The following is a 17,270-nucleotide window of genomic DNA, read 5'->3' on the forward strand; positions in this document are numbered from 1 at the left end:
GAATTAAAAGAGGGTTAAGTTAAGTTAAATCAAGTTAACAGTAATAAGTTAAAGTTTGATGCTGTTTTTATACTTAAAGAAAATTAAAAGTAACTTTTGTTTAATTAACCATTTGTCTTGGTGAATTTCTATTGCTGCTGGATTTTGGATTCCTCTGTGCCCATAACAATATCCCTTGAAAACCAAGGTTCCCTATGCCTTTTAACTTTGCCTTTAATCCTGACAGAAACATGCAAACTCTGCACTCTCAAAATTTCACCTTTGAAGGCCTCCCACTTACTGAATGTATCCATGCCCGAAAACAACATCCCAGTCCACTCCTCCTAAATCCTTTCTCATTTCCACAATGATTACCAGCAAAAGACAGTGGATTTTTTTATTGGAATCTTGGCCAATACATTTCATCAATTGGGTGAGGACAGCTTAAACCATTCGGACTGTTAGATATTTCAGAAAGATTGAGGTAGTCGATCATATTCAAAATGGTTGTTTTAGATCATTAATAGTCATGAAATACAAGAGAATGTTAAAATCTTTAAATGGGTGTTACTTTAAGAAGTGTAAGATTAAAAAAGTTTTTCTCTCTCTTCCATTGGTGGGTAGATTTTTGATTGTTTGTAGGAGTTGAAGTTTACCAAACTCTTTTGGCAAATTTGATCAAGTTTTTCAAGGAGATGATGAAGCCAATTGAGGCGATACATATTATATGCAAGGACTTTAGTAAAGCATTTGCCAGTATCCCTAATAGTAGGTGAATCCAGAAGATTAAGTTGCATAAAACCCATGGTAAGATGATAAATTGAATTCAAATTTGGCTTGGTCATAGAAGACAGAAGGTACTGATAGATGGCTGTTTTTCTGACTGGAGGTCTGTGACCAGTGATGTTCTTTAAAGATTAGTGCTAATACCTCAAATACATCCTAATGTTTTGGACAAAAATGTATGTTGGTCAGGTTAATAAATTTGCAGATGATACAAAAATTGGTGGATCTCTGGATTGTGTGGATGGTCATCAAAGGAAACCACAGGATATAGACTAGTTAGAAATTTTGGCAGAGAAATATTAAATGGTGGTTATTTCAGACAAGTATGATATGATGCAATTTGGAAATACGAAGGGAAAATATACAGTAAAAAGCAGAATCCTTCAGAGTATTGATGTACAGAGGGATGATTGTGTGCACATCCATATCTTTTTGAGCCACTGGAATCACAGTGGACACGTTGAAATAACCACACAAGGCATTTTTAGAGTTAATCAAACAGATTTACTCTTCTTCACCCACTCAACCTTTTAAAAGCCAAAATCACACGCTTGACCCGCAGTGATGTCATCATGCACTGATGTCACATGGCCTGTTTGATGCCTTCTGGGAGTTGTAGTGCCGCCATAGCACTGCTACATAATTCCCCCCCCCCTCCGCCCCCCCCCCCCTTCCAACCACAGAACTGGCAGAAAGTTTTGTCTGTCTTTTAGGTGGTCGACCTCTGCGATGTTCTTTTGGCTGCTTGCAGCAGGAATGACTTTTCCCACATGAGCTGGTTTAAGCTTCCCTCCGATGTCCAAAATACAGGTCGACCTAGTTTGTCTGAGTATCCTATAAGGTCCTTCGTAGGGCGTCTGTAAAGGTTGACCAAGTGTTCCCCTTCAGCCGAAGACATATTCACGGTTTTTGAGGTCTTCAATAGTGGTATAGGGGTCAATTTCAGAAGGGTTGGTTGTGCAGACTTGTCTTGCCTCGCTCTGCTTTTTAGCTAGCCATAGAATGTCTTCCTCCCCCCACTACACCACTTGGGTCTTCAAATAAACACTTGGATAACAAGAGCCTAATATCATCTGGCATTTACTCTAAAAAGAGCTGTTCAAATAACTGGCCTTTTGCCAGCTGCCAGGAATAGCATTTCATCCGTTAGTTCTGAAAGGGTGCAGTCTCCCAACCCATCGAAATGTAGTAGTTTGGCTACTATTTCCCGGCAGCACAGACCATAGACACACAATAAAAGTGGTTTTAAAGCATCATACTTGCTGGCATGTGGTGGAGCCCGTAGGAAGTTGCCAACCCTCTTAGCAATGGCCTTGTCCAGGGCCCTGGCAAGATGGTAATAATAAGTGGTGTCCAATTCGACTTTGCGAAGGTGAAATCGTGCTTCAGCCTGTTGGAACCACAATTCAGGCTCAGCTGTCCAGAAAAGTGGCAGCTTCACAGCAACAGCTGCAGAGTCCATGTTGGTCCAAAAATATGTTTTTAGATTCATCGGGGTCGCCAATTGTGGCCACTGGAATTGCAGTGGACACGATTAAATAACCACATAATGTGATTTTAGAGTGAATCAAACGGATTTATTCTTCATCAACATGCAACTTTTTAAAAGCCAAAATCACGCATTCAACCCACACTAATGTCATGGCCGGTGTGATGCCTTCTGGGAGTTGTAGTGCTGCCATAGCTGTATATGCTTGACTGTTGGTTGGGGCATTGAGTATAAATGTTGGGTGTTCATGTAACAGTTATATTGTATTGTGTTCATTCTTGGAAGAATATGGAGAGGGTCTAGAAGAGGATGTTGCCTACAAGGAGAAGTTGGACAGACTTGGATTGTTTTCTCTAGAGCAGGGGTGTCAAACTCAAATTCACGGAGGGCCAAAATTAAAAACTTGGACTAAGTCGAGGGCCGAACTAAATATTTATTGAAAATTTTCAACAACATCTGCATGTTTTCTCTTCTTTCAACATATGTAATGTTAAACTTTAGGATATAACTTTAGGAGGATAATGTTACAGGTCAGGAGTAGGTAGCTCAAGTTCACCTTTTGCTTGACCTGAGGGAAACATATTTGGGCCCTGTGGAGATGTAGTCAGCATTCACAGGCTGTGTCCATTTTGGCCTGCATCAGGACTCAGCATTTCCTGCTCACTCCTCAGGCTCTAGGCCTCTATTCACCCTCGACCCACCATCCCTCTACCTGACCAGTCCTTTACCCAACCTCTACTCACCCCTCACTCCACTCGCTCTGCCTCTACCCACCCCATCCTATACACGCCCCACTACTGCCTCTCCCCTCAACCTGTTCCTCCCTCTACCCGTCTCTCACCCTCTAATCACCCCTCCCCTACTCGCCCTGCCCCTCCCCTTTTATCTCTTCCCTATCCACCCCTCCTTCTACTCATCCCTCCCTCTAACTTTCCTTCGCACCACCATAACTTCCCCTGCCCATTACTCCTCACCTACACCCTCTGCCCACCCCTGCTTACCCACCCACTCAGGCCCAGCGCACTGCCGATCAGCCTTTGCAGACAGCCACCATCTCTCTCTTCACGTGCAGGGCCGAACCAGCCGTCCCTGGGGTCCGCGCGGGTGCAAGCGCTGAAGGCCGTGGTGACCGGGAGAAGTGCGCTCGCGCTGTGGAAGGGCCATCCGGTGCCAGTCGCGTGGGGCTCAAGCTGCCCGGGGGCCGTGCGCAGCCTGCCATGCCCGTCGCACCGACAGGAAATCACAGGCGCTCGCCAATCCGCCGCACCGCTCGACAGGTGGGAGAAGTGACTGGTTGTGCGGGGAGCCTTCCAACCGGCTTGCCGGCTGATGACATTGACAGACTTTTCGTGTTACAATTTCTCGTGTTACAATGGGGAAGGATGTGCAATGAAGGGGGAGGATGGTGGGGGTGACATTACCAAAAAACAGCATCGGCTCTCGCTGTAGGGCGGGCCACCTCTAATACATTTTTGAAATGATCTTGCGGGCCAAATATAATTATATCGCGGGCCAAATTGAGTTTGACATGTGTGCTCTAGAGGATCGGAAGGTGAGGGGTGACCAGATCAATGTTTATATAATTGTGAGAGGCTAGAAAAGTAAGACGGTCTCTTCCCCAAATACTAAAGTACATGTGTTTAAAATAAAAGAGGGAAAGTTTAAAGTAGATTTGCAAGACAATAATTTTATTCAGAGTGACCTGGAGCCAAGGAAGGTGGAGGAAGCAAATAACTTAGGGATGTTTGAGAGGCATTTAGAACAGGCAGTGAATGGAGGGATTTCGAGCATGTGTCAGCAGATGGTATTAGTTCAGATTGGCATCATGGTTGATGAAGACATGATGAGCTGAAGGGCCTATTCCTGTGTTGTACTGTTTTTTGTTCTTAATATATGATTCAGTGAGATGCATGTTTTAAAGCTGGGGTCTATCTGGAGTTGTAGTTGAAAAATTATGCTGTGAGGAAGTATTTGCCAGCTTGAAATCTCCAATAACCTGGATGAAATTGAATTTATACTGATGTTGTTGAAGAATGGTTCAGGCAAGTATAACATGGTTGTTTTGAGCCTCAAGACATTTATTTAAGGCTACTGTCTAAAATACTATTTTTTTGAGGTATAGCATGTTAGCAAATGTGGCAAGCAGTAGCTCATTTATGTTACCCAGGTAAAATTCAAGTTTCATTGCTGTAGAGAAAGCATCATTGCTTCATATTGTAATTAATCAGCAGAGCTATTAATTGCAAATTCAACCTTAAATAATTAAACATCACTAATACCATCAAAACCAGTAGTTCTCAACCTGTGGTCCGCAGACCACTGGTGGTCCATAGGTTTGCTGGAGTTGATCCTTGGTGAAGCCTAATATTACTGATCTAACAAATAGTTGCATGTAAAACAGGGTTGTAAATTTGACAACAAAGGAACAGAAATCCTCCAAAAAAAATTCCCACCTACAATAGAATCCTCTCTAGGCTTGATAAAGGGGTCGAGCTTTCTGGCACCCCTCACTCTCTCAGCGCCTCCCTGCCCCCCCCCCCCCTCCCTCTTCACCTGCCACCTTTCACTGATGGCCCTTGAGTTTATGGTTAAACACGATAAGTTAAGGAAAACAAGTAGTCTGTGGATGCAAAAGGCTGAGAATTATTAGTTTAGACAATTTAGACTGAAATTTCCATTGACTGGTCTAGATGGACCACAAGGTCCGGATATTTTTCTCACCTAGCTTAATACCACACAGAACTAACTCTGTGGTATCTGCTAGATTTCTTGCCACTTCTCAAAGGAATCCAGTTGTCCAAGAATCAGAATTTCTATTTGAATTTTGGTGGGATTGTGAAACAAAACTGGTTTCAATTAATTTGAAATGTCAGCCAGAATAACTTCATGGTTTTAAAAAAAAATGACTTGTTGACATTGGCTGTGCCTGTGCACACATGGTATATATGCAAAATTTCTGGATCTGTTGTCAGCAATGAAAGAAACACTAAACAATTTTTTTATTGTGAATAACTTGTTCTCATGGGCATTTTCTGACAAACCAAGTTTAGAGTCATTTATTTGGGATTTGAAATTGCTCTGAAATGTGAAAACTAATTAAGTGAATAAGTGATAACTTTTGGATTTGCTGCATTTTTACTCCTTTATACAAATCACTCTGCAGCTCCTTGAATGTAAATTACATGACTGTTAGGTTTTTTAAATACAATTGGTGCAGAGATTGTACTTGGCTCTTTGTGTTACATGATAAGTAATTTTTACTTAAGCTGGGTCAGCTCGGTGTTTGCGGTTTGGTCACTGCCTTTTTGAACCAGTGAAGTAAGATCAATGGCTATGATGTTACCATTGCACACTGAGTTGTTAGAACTTGATTGCAACAACTACATTTAATGATAGTTATAGAATCTGTGTCATTTGCATTTCCTGTTGTACGTTGCACTTTGATTTGGCATTAAGTAAAACAAACTTTTGCTTCTCAGGCTGCAATTTTCGTTCATTGAACAAAATGTGAATACTCCTGTTCCTCCACAGAATTTAACAAATTTTTTTACTGTTTGGTCCAACCAAGTACTTCTCTCAAGCACCTTAATTATGCATTGTTAGTCCACTGCTAAAATATCAATGAATTTGTTTCAATGCTTGCCACCTCTTTTAAAGAGAGTAAGGCGGCAGAGGTATGATTGACACCTCTTCCAGTCCATTTAATAATGCAGCATGAAACATTAGATGTTCTTGTATGGAAAGAGAAACTGCTTTGAAGACTTGAAATATTAAATGTTTTTCTTTCAACAGATGCTGCCTGACCTGCTGAGTATTTCTACCATTTTCTGACTTTCAGCAACTGCATTAGTTTTGATTTTCATTCTTGTAATTATATTTTGTTTAATTACATGGAATATAAAATCGAAGTATTCATTAATGGCATGCAGTGTAAAATATTCAAATTAAATTGAATTAATCAAGTTAAATATGTTTTTTTAAACCATGAAGCTCGTAAATTTTACAATGCTAATCATATTGGCCACATGCAAAAATGTATTTTTCTGAATGAAGTTGTCTAATAATAAGATGAATAATGTTCTTTTTTTTCTTGTAAATCCATCCCTAACATTATCAAGCTCTGCCTAAAAGTTTAAATGCTTGTTGATCATTAAATGCAAGTTGTAGTTTACTCTGTATTTTAAAACTAATTTGCAAAGTCAATGAGGGAGTATTTTGGTACCACGGAAAGGAAGGTGAAAGCACTTGATACGTGGCATCTGTAGTATTACCATTATTTTTTATATAGCAAATAACAAAATGGAAATAAACTGCGTGCATTCTATTGTGGTCTTGCTGTAAACCTTTTATTGTCAGAGGGTAATGTTATGGCAGATCGTTTGTTATCATCTCTTGGGAGACTGAGTACATCCACCTCCTTTTGTGGTTTTCTTAGTGATTGCTCTCATCCAATTTGCTCCTGACCTTTTTCTTTCCCCACTCCCCATCTTCCCCTGCCCTGACAATGTGATAATCCCATCGACCCCACCTCACTTTTCCCTCTGCTTGCAGCTCAACCTCTCACCCATGCCCTCCTTTGAACAGTTCTATCTCTCCCTTTCTTAAGCACCTTTCTGTTTATCTGCAGCCTAACTGAATTTGTGAACCAAGCTCCACAGTGAATAGGAAAGGGTAGACAAGATGCCTTTGGGCAGGCAATATGAAAACCTTCCTCTATCACTACAGAGGGATTTGACTCAAGATGCCAAGTGGTTCTTCAGTTTAGCCCGTTCCAGCATAAGAAGGGTTCAATGTTGTTGGTGTGGATTTTCTATTGTAGTCTCTCTTCAATAGAAAAGTTAAAATGGTATTTTATATGGAAGGCTGTCACAGTATTATGTGAGGCTGTTTTTGCAGCTTGGTTTAATTATTCCTAAATGCCTGAACTAGTGGCTTAATCTAGATTACATCCAGATTGAGAGGGTTAAACATTTCTAAATTCAATTTCCTGCTGCACCTGTGATCTGGAGGCTGTTCAGTGTGCACTTGAACCTCCTGAATATGGTTTCGTGTTGGCTCACCACAGTTGTTGCACATGTTTTACCTATGAATGAGATTAAGTATTGGTTTGCAAAATTAGAAGCATTGAATTCTTCCTTTAGTTTCGCTAATTTTGTAGCAGGTACAAAATAAGCAAAGACAAGTGAAGCATTCCATAAAATCAGTATTTTGAACCCTTTTTGAAAATCCTGTTAAAGGTTAAACGGCCCTGCAGTAAAGCTCTGAAACTAATTATGTTGTTTTTAAGCATTATCTTGTTCTTCACCAAGATTATTAGAATTCTCTTCATGTATTCAGACACTTTCAAGGGAAAAAAAAATGGGTGACCATCATAGTTCATGAAGACAAAGCACTACCAAAAGAGCTGCTTTCAGTGAAATTACATTTGTATTTCTCCAGCAAAGATGTAGGGTCTAAATGGTGTCCTCTCCAATTGTAATGTTTCCGTTGTCTGTTGCATCTGGAATTTGGTTTCATTAAATGCCCAGTCTTAAAAATGTAACCAATGTTTAAAATTAATTACCATTTTCAGAAAATTGTATTATTTTGAACAAATATAAGCTATGATATTGTTTTTGATCCAAATGTGTTCACTTAAAAAATGTTGCCATCAATGAATTTGAATGGTGGCCACTTTAAATTGTGGCATATAGGAAGATGGCTTCAGCAACTGGCAATTCTTTCTGGTACCTTTTGCTATTTTTGTTTCTCTTTGCCCTGTGTAATAATAGGAAACTGCCATTTTAATGATGTGGTATGTCATATTACACACCAAACAACTTAATATTTAGCCTGGCTAGTTTTCGAAGAAAACACTGCTGACTAGGCAAGAAACTGTTTAAAGGGTCTATGTACTTTGCTGCAGTTCTGGAGATGGCTGCTGCAGTGGAACATGTTGATGTGTTTTTTTGTAAATCCAATAATAAAATTTCCAGTGTTTACAAATTACACCACTCCAAAACAGATGCATCCAAAAACACTCTTTTGCACTGTCCAAGTCATGTTATTTTACAAATTATGGCTGGGAATTTTGATAGTTCACCCTAAAATGCAGTATACTTTGAAGGAATTCTTTTCTCGTTCCTTGAACTATGTTGTAGACTAATAGTGTGCATGTTAAAAGATTACTTTTAAGGCAATGATTGGGTGTATGGTGGAAGTATTAACTGGTGGGTGGCTCAATTTTAATGATGTACTGGGGGTTCTGCTGCACTAGGACTAAATATATTCACTGAGTTTCCAGGAAATGGGCGACTGTGCAGTAAGTACTCAGTATGCTTCACAGAGTGTTCTGATGTCATCATCACTAAAGAAGCAAGTAGCACGGGCCAAGGCTGCCTTGTTCTGACCGAAACTTAATTTCTTTCTCATCAACAATTACCGCAAGTTTTAAACTGCAGTAAATGGGGAAGGTAACCATGGGTACCGTCTACTTCATGTGCTGAATGAGTGATTTGTATTTGCTGGGAGAGGATTTTAACAATTGTATGAAAAGAAAACTGAAGAAACCATTTATAGCTAATAGCCATCGGATGTTAGGGAACGTCCTGGATTACCAAGTTGCTTTCTTTTCTTTGTTGCAATGGAATGTTGCTGAATGTGGCATCCTGATATTATCCTTTTATGGCATGAAGTTGTGGTCATTGATATTTTCATGGTAAGGGCGCTCTTCTCATTTCCAGCAGTGGCATCCTATCTCTCAAACCCCTGGATCTGTTAAAGCAACAGGAGCAAGATGGAAAAATCGCGATGATTCTTCTTTAACTTGAACCTATGGCCTGTTCAGCTGTAGGATTTTTGAGCACAGATTTTGTGCAATTTTTAGAAAAGTTGACATTTACAATGAAGAACAAATGCACTATATATTTTGTACATGTTGCCTTTTTTTGTGAAAAGGGAAATCATTGTGAAGTAACATTTTTTTCTTGCTGTAAAAGGTTTCTTGTAGATATTTACTTGAGTGGGTTTTTCAGTTTTGCCTCCGATGACTGTCTGTTTTGTGTGGGCGTTGCAATCAGGTGCTGCAGGAGCTGCAAGAAAAACCTGTAACTAAAAATAACCCTGATCTCATTCTGAGGCTCTGTTGACATTTGTTACAATGGAGACTTTATTTTAATAGACGTAAATTATTGCTGTTTCATTTTATTTTCTCTTTGTCTTTGCATCGTCCAACAAGTCAGTAAAATTGCAAAATATAATTGGCTTCTGAGTGGGTGAGGTAGGAATCGCCTTTCTCTGAATCCTATTTGATATGGCAGGAAACAACAGTCTAAAATACTGTGAATAAAAGCTGTTTGCAGCATTCCCTTCTGAGCCAGGGGTACTGGGTTCAAGTTTCACTCCAGTGACTTGGGCACAGGCATCTAAACATGCTTTGGTACAGTACAACTGTGAAACATTAAACTAGGTGCAGACTCCATCTGATCTCTTGGCTGAGGGCAAAAGATAAAATCCATTAATCTGAAGAAAAGCAGGAGAGTTATCTATCCTGGCCCTTACTTACACATTCATCCTAAACTTTTAGAAAGTGTAATTGGGTTATGGTTACGTGGTTTTGAGACTTGACTGCAACATTTCCTACTTTGCATGCTAAATTAAATTCATTTAAGTGCAGCATGTTCTCTTAAAAAATTAATATTCCAGAGTCATGCGGCTTGTGATAATTTACTGCACAGCAGAATTTTCCTGAATGTCTGTTCAGGCTGCACTTCTTTAAACACCAATATGCACTCTTTGGGACAGAACCATAGAGTCTTACAGCACGGAAACAGTTCCTTCAGCCCAACTTGTCTGTGCCAACCCTGCTAGTCTTAACCACCATATCCATAACTCTGAATCTTACCTATCCATGTATCTGTGTAAAATGACATTTAAATGTTACATTTATTCCTACTTCTTCCACTTCCAACAGCTCAATCCATGTAACTACCATGCTCTGCATGAAGAAAATGCCCTTGGATACATTTTAAATCTTTTCTATCTCAACTTAAATCTATACCCTAGGATTTTCTATAATTGAACTCCTCTAGTCAGACATTCTCGTGAATCTCCTCTGCAACACATCCAACTTATTCATATTCTTCCTACAGTTGGGAAAGCAGAGCTGCAGCACAATGCTTCGTGTGGTCTCACTACCTCTTGTGCTATTGCAGTACAGTATATCTCCAATTATACGAAATCAGATTATCTAAAATCCTCATTTATCCAAAATATTTTGGACATCACCCAACATGAAATTAGAACAATTGTCCTCGTTTCAGGTAACTCCCTCCCTTCTCTCTTTTCATTTCTTCTTTACCTTCCCTTTTTGACTTTTCTCTCCAACTATCCCTCTCAAACTGCTTGCCACTGTCTCTCAGCTGCAAGCGGTCGAAAAAAATCCCTTGTCCCAGCGTCATCAAGGAGAGTGGCCTCCCGAACAGGAGTGGGGACCTCAGGCTCGCAGGCAGGAACGGGACCTCGGTGTGGAGGTGTTGGTGATCAGCAGCAGCGGTTGGGAAGGGAGATGTGTCAGGCTCCAATATTGAGAACCAGGACGCAAAGTTAGAGCAGCCCTTGCCGGAACAAGCCCACAGGAGAGAAGAGCCTGCTGACTTACCAGTGAGTAATGCCACCAGCCCAGAAAGCCTCCCTGGGGATCGGCGGCAGCGGAGGGAACATGTCAGTGATCGGCAGTGGCATTATTTTAATGCTTAAAAGCTTTCGTTTGTTGTTTAAACATTGATGCAAGTGATTTGCTGTTGCTACTGGGCTGATTTTAAAAAATAACCAGTTATCTGAAAGAATTTAGTCATCTGAAATAGGTCCGGACCCAACCATTTCAGATAATCGGAGTTGTACTGTATGACTTCCCTGCTCCTGTTCTTGTTGAAGGCAAGACTGACGAAGGCAAGCATCTTCTTCACCACCCTGTCTACTTGTGTTGTCATTTTCATGGAACTATGTATCTGTACTCAAAGTCTCTCTAATATGAAGTAAAAAATGTAGCTTCATGCTTAACACAGTATTAAATCAGTATATTTCAGTCACCTAATGTCTGTAATTTTTTGACTTTATCAATTCTTGAAAGAAATACAACTATCTTTGCTAAAAGTGAATTGTTTTATTTCTATCACATTAGAATAACAATGCAGTCTTGTAATTATATAAATTTGTAGTTCTTTGCTCTCGTCCTGTATCCTCATAAATTTAAGTTAGAAAGGAGTCTCCCAAATCATTCTCAAGGCCAGCAATAATATTGAAGTTTCCTGAGTTCCAGTGGGGATTATCTTTTTCTAACAGTAGAGTGATTCATCATATATCTTCGATGTTTTGGAGATTGCTGTGTTTGTCCATTCCTATATCCCATTGCTTTTTGCTGTTGATCAAATACCAGTAGTTTTGCTCAGCTACTTAAGCTCCTTTTACCACAAAATTGGTGGGTGAACCAACAGTTTTGAAATACCGGTAGAACCATTCACACTGGATCAAGGAAAACAGGTTCTGTGTATCCTTTCATGTTACCTACCTTGTAGCTCAGAGCAAAGGGGCACCTCACCTCCAGTGATGATGTTCTGAGTGACGCATCAAGCGATGGCATTCCTACCCTCCCAAAATTCTATGCAGCAGAAAAACTCCTCTGTGAGTGCTCTATGCATACAGCCAAGGCACACTGGGACAAGGGGGCTTTAAAGGAAAAGGCTGCTCGTTCCATGCCTGCCTGCTGTCTAATGCTCTCTCTGTCTTTCTCTCTCTCTCCCCACCCTTAATCTTTCCCCATCTTTCTCTCCCTTCCCTCTATCTATCCTTGATTGTGTATATACCCACTTAGTTTTGTCTGTATATTCCTTCCCCACTGTGCCTTTCCCACGCTCGCTCTAAATTCTGCGCATTTGTATTTTTCTGCTGCTACCACTTCTCATGCTTGCTATAAACTGTGTGTGTGTGTGCGTGTGTGTGCGTGTGTGTGTGTGTGTGTGTGTGTGTTACCCCCATAACTATTTTCCTATGCCCAATAAGGTTTAACAGTGGGAATTCCATTTCAGTGCTTGCCATAGGTGATATTTTTTGTAGATATCACTGAGAAATGTACTGGAAGTGCCCCCCCATACCTCCCACCACTTACTTACGCATATCCCCCAACACATGCACCCCCCACCACCTAACAGCAGGAGTATAATGGAGCAGATAAAATCATTGAAGAAAATAACAAACAATAAAGACGACTGAATTAGTCGGGTGCAATCTTGCCGCAAGATAAAATAGAACTTTAATTCACTTGTTTAATTAAATTGTGCACTTATTTTCCCCGTGTTCTTTTATTCTTGACTGTTTTATTCCTGCTATGATTTTCCCATCATCCCTTATAAATTGTGCGTGTACGTTTTACTAAGTTGTGTGCATATTATTTCCACGATCTCTTTTCGTGTGTGTTTTATTCCCGCCTCGATTTTCTGAAACTGGAGTAGGTTTATATAGGTTGGCACAACATCATGGGCTGAAGGACTCATATTGTGCTGTACATAATGCTTAATTATATTTCAATTAAACATTAATAATTTTGTTTAAATACAAGATCAAGATTGTGAATTTAGTGCATGGAATACAAAGTTTATACCTTTTGAAATCAGTGTTGTTACTTGGAAGAATATCTTTTGTTCCTTTCACCTTACTATGCGCAAGAACATCATCAACATGTTCCTAATTGGGCCCAACATACCGGATGTCCCGTTCACATTGGGCAACCCGATATGCTGGATCAGCAATAATACTACCTCCCTAGGTGGATAATTGCAGGTCAGTTTTACACCTCTCTTCTTCCCCCCCCCCCACCCCCATACCGGTTCGGGAGCATTCACATTTGGAGGTGAACCAATAAATTGGCGGTTAATTACTGGCTTCAAATGCCAGTATGAAAGGGGCTTTAGTTTATACTGTTCAATTTTTCCTACCTCACTCTTTTCTTTCATCATATTCATTCCTGGAGATGGTGACTTCTGCTGGGATGTTAGTAATGGAGATTCCACAAAATTTTTTTTCTTGCATGCTGATAACCTGTTTATGGAGAGGAGCAGAACGTCATCCAGTCTTGTGCATTCTTCGGAGTTCCTGAATAGTGTTCCCAGAAGCATAAAGCCTATTGCTTTTTTCCCCACAAACAACTGCTGAAGATCTTTTTGGACTTTCATTTGAATCAGAAACAAAATTTATTGTCATGAACATGACACAACATTCGTTGTTTTGTGGCAGCGTCAACAGGGCAAATATTTATATAAACCACCTTACAACAATAACTACAAAAAGAAGTGCAAGTGTCCGTCGTACATTGTGCTAATTGAGATTAGCTAACTGAGGAGAGTTCAGGAATTAAGATCATTAGATTATTTTCAGTGATAGTTAAAGGTTTATAAACCTATAGTTTAATAATAACGTTATGTATGCTATAGATTCAGTTCATCTCATTTTTCATAATTTAGCATTAACTTGTTTTTCTAAGTACATTTGTCTAGGGCGTTGTCCATTTTCTTGTAGGAAGGAAGACAATAACCTAGATTCTGGGGTAATAGGAATATTTTGGGATCTTGTTTGTGGTCAACAAAATTTTCAAATTTGCAAAGATCAAAAATTGAAACCGTGAGAAGAAATACGGTCACTAGATGATTTGCAACTATTGGTGACCATGCCAACAGTTGGAGTTTATGTAAAAAAAAATAATTGGAAATATTCTGTTCACTCTTTAAAAAAAACAATGCCTGGTTCAGTTTGCAACAGTTTATTCCAATCCTTGGCTAAAATAAACATACAAGTAATATACTCACTACGTATTAGCACAAAGGGTCTAGTCATATACTGAATTATTTTTTAAAATTACACCTGTCAATATTTTAATATACAGCCAAGCAACAAATTATTCTTGATGTTGGAACTTTAAGTTCTGGACAGTTAACATGACCATATTTGAAGAACTAAAATTAATCAAAAGCTTATGATTCTATAACTATATTTCAAATGCCAGGAGCAAAATGAAATAAAGAGGATGAAAGGGTTAGATGGAGCATTTTCTTTCAATGACAGAGTTGTGAAATATATTACCAGGTAAATGTTGAGGGAAATGGAACAAATAGGTTCAAATACCATTATTGTTGCTGAGAGAGAAGACCTTAAAGCATGTGATTAAATTGCTAAATTGAATTAAGTCTGAAAAATTGACTCGTTTGCTTTGGGCTTGCAGATCCCATGATTCCTATAGCTTTTGTATCTATCTTTTCATGCACCACAATTTATTAAAATGCCCCTTTACTTTCCATGTTGTACTGACTATATTTATCCATGTTTATTGAGTTTCCGCTCTCTCAGCTGATGTTTGGAGGAGCCTTAGGCCCTTTGCTGATGGGCAGGTAACCTTTAATCCTGTCAAGATGTGTGGATGCTTCCTTAGATTTAGTTGATTTTCCTCAACAGGTTGCTTGGAATAATACTGGGAGTTTTTAGTGGTAGCCAGAAATTAAACAGCTGTTTGACCACCTATTTACTGGGACCCCGAATTTAGTTGTACTGGCTTTGCTCTACTTCTTGTTTCAACGTGTGAAGTTAGCAAAAGTTGCTTTTTTCTCTGGAGCTGTCTCTATTTTTAATTTGTTTAATTGATCCTCTTATCCCTCTAGCTACACAGAGCAATAGTGATCAAATGGCAGCAAAGGGAAAGTGAGTGAGTTTAAGTTACAAGAAAGGTTGAGAATTTTTAAACATTTTTATTCTTGAAGTGATCTTTTTTATCCACTCACTGTTCTGATGAGTTTCCAAGGTTTAAGTTCACAACTTTAATGATCTAGCAGAATTTTCACAAATGTACGTGAGATCTTAATTATTAGCTGATTTTAGCTCTCATTTACTAGAATAAATGAATTCATATTAAGCAGAAAAAGTGATGGAGAAAATTTGTAATGGCATTCATATGAATCAGTCTTACACATCCCATTTGATGAGAACATGATGCCAACTCTTGAAGAAAGCACATGTATAATGATTGTGAATAAATGCTTAAGAAGTGATCCTGGTGTAGATTGTTAGCTCTTGTGTTGTATAATACAGTTTCAGTTTTTGGAAAGGTGTTTATCGAAAACAGTCGGATAAAGATTTGAAGTAGATGGTTTAATTATCTGTCAACTGCTTTGTAATAACTGTTGTTGAGTGCTTAATGCTGGTGCACAGTATGGGAGGAGCACTGAAGGATGAGGTGAAGCAAAATATAAAAGCAACGTTTAATTTTAGGCAACAGCTCTGGCTCCAGGACTCTGAGGTTGATTATGCTGAACTTATGGCCTTATCATTTGCTGTGTTAAAAGCCTGCAGTATTACCAGTTACCATGCTTCAGCAGTTTGATGTTCATTGCTTATTGAGTGGGAGCAATTTAATGAAACTACTGACATCAGTACCAGTGAGAGAGACAACATGCATGCTAGAAAATGCTTCTGAAAATAGTTACAAGACTCTAGTCTAGCTGAGATATTCAAATATTAGCTCTTATGGGCAGATTTAATCAAGGATATCATACTGAAATAGTAAATAGAAGATACAAAACAAAAAGATTATTCAAGAATTGTAAATGTAATGCTGAAAATACTTAACCACTCAGAGTTAATGTTTCACATTGCAAACCCCTTGTTGGGGGCATGTGTCCAATTCTGGAACATATCTTCACAGTAAAGATGGTGGCTGGACCAAAGTCCTCTCAGCTATTTGTTGATATTTTCTTGTGTTCAATTGAATGAAACACGATAGGCTGCAGATGCTGTGATTGTAGTTTTTAAAAAAACCAAAATGCTGGAGGAACTCAGCGGGTCTTTACAGCATCTATAGGAGGCAAATATATGTTGCTGATGTTTCAGCCTGAGCCTTTCTTCAAGGAAAAATCAGAAAAGGCAGAAGGAGGGTCTAACAGAGAGTCTCAGAATTCAAACAACCGGGAGGAATCCAGACCAACAAAAGGTGTTAATTGGATCTGATAAGGGACTAGGTGAGAATTTATTATGTCTATGCAAAAGGAGACTGGGAAAGAAGAGATGAGGGGAAGAAGGGTGTGTGGAATGTTTTTAACAAAAGCCAGAGAAGTCGATATTAATACCATCCGGTTGGAAGGTGCCCAGTCAGAAGATGAGGTGTTGTTCCTCCATTTTAAGGGTGGTCTCAGTCTAGCAGTGCAAGAGACCATGGACAGACATGTCAGCAAAGGAGTGGGATGAAGAATTGAAATGGGTGGCCACTGGGAGATTCACACTATTGCTGCAGACAGAGCCAAGATGCTCAACAAAGTGATCTCCTTGTCTGCGTCCAGTCTCTCCAATGTAGAGGAGTCCACAGCAGGAAAAGAAGACCCCTGTGGATTCACGTGAAATGTTACTTCACCTGGAAGGACTATTTGGGGCCCTGAATGGTGCTAAAGGTGGAGGTGTGGACATGTGGAGCATCCCCTGCAGTCACAGGGGTAGGTCCCAAGGAAAGGGAGAGTGTTCCTAGAGACGGACCAAGTGAATTTGAGGTCAGGGTGAAAGTTGACAGCAAAGAGGATGAAGTCAATGAGCTCATCATGAGTACATGAGGCAGCACCAAAGTAGTCATTGATGTAGCAGAGGTAGAGTTGAGGGGCCTTGCCTGTGTAGGCTTATAGCATGGATTACTCCAAGTAACCAACAAAAAGGCTGGCATAGCTGGGGCCCATGTGGGTACCCATGACTTCCCCTTTAACCTGGAAAAAGTGGGATGAGTCAAAGGAGAAATTATTGAGGGTGAGTGCACGTTCTGCCAACCAGAGGAGGATGGAGGGGAACTGGCTGGTTCTATGTTCCAGGAAGAAACAAAAGGCTTTGAGGCCTTTAGCATGGGGAATGGAGGTGTATAGGGTTTGGATGTCTATAGTAAATATGAGGCAATCAAGTTCAGGGAACTGAAGTTGCTGAAGTGATGGAAGGCATGTGAAGTGTTCCAGACGTAGGTGGG

The 17,270-nt window shown here is 39.8% G+C and overlaps 1 protein-coding gene and 1 long non-coding RNA gene across 14 annotated transcripts in view; both read left to right on the plus strand.

Moving 5' to 3' along the window:
- Nucleotides 1-17,270, plus strand: part of hdac4 (histone deacetylase 4) — a 481,405-nt gene that overhangs the window by 244,483 nt on the left and 219,652 nt on the right. The window contains exon 5 of one of the 13 annotated variants that reach the window (XM_069934300.1): nucleotides 3,327-3,531. The exons of the other annotated variants lie outside the window; for them this stretch is intronic. The gene's annotated coding sequence lies outside the window, so the exon portion shown is untranslated. The remainder of the gene's footprint in view (nucleotides 1-3,326; nucleotides 3,532-17,270) is intronic. 13 annotated transcript variants of the gene reach the window in all.
- Nucleotides 8,278-11,322, plus strand: LOC138761710 (uncharacterized). Its single transcript, XR_011356446.1, has 2 exons — nucleotides 8,278-8,706; nucleotides 8,977-11,322. It is a non-coding gene; the product is annotated as an uncharacterized lncRNA (long non-coding RNA).

The sequence above is a fragment of the Narcine bancroftii genome, chromosome 4, assembly GCF_036971445.1.
Source record: "Narcine bancroftii isolate sNarBan1 chromosome 4, sNarBan1.hap1, whole genome shotgun sequence".
Classification (NCBI taxonomy): Eukaryota; Metazoa; Chordata; class Chondrichthyes; order Torpediniformes; family Narcinidae; genus Narcine; species Narcine bancroftii.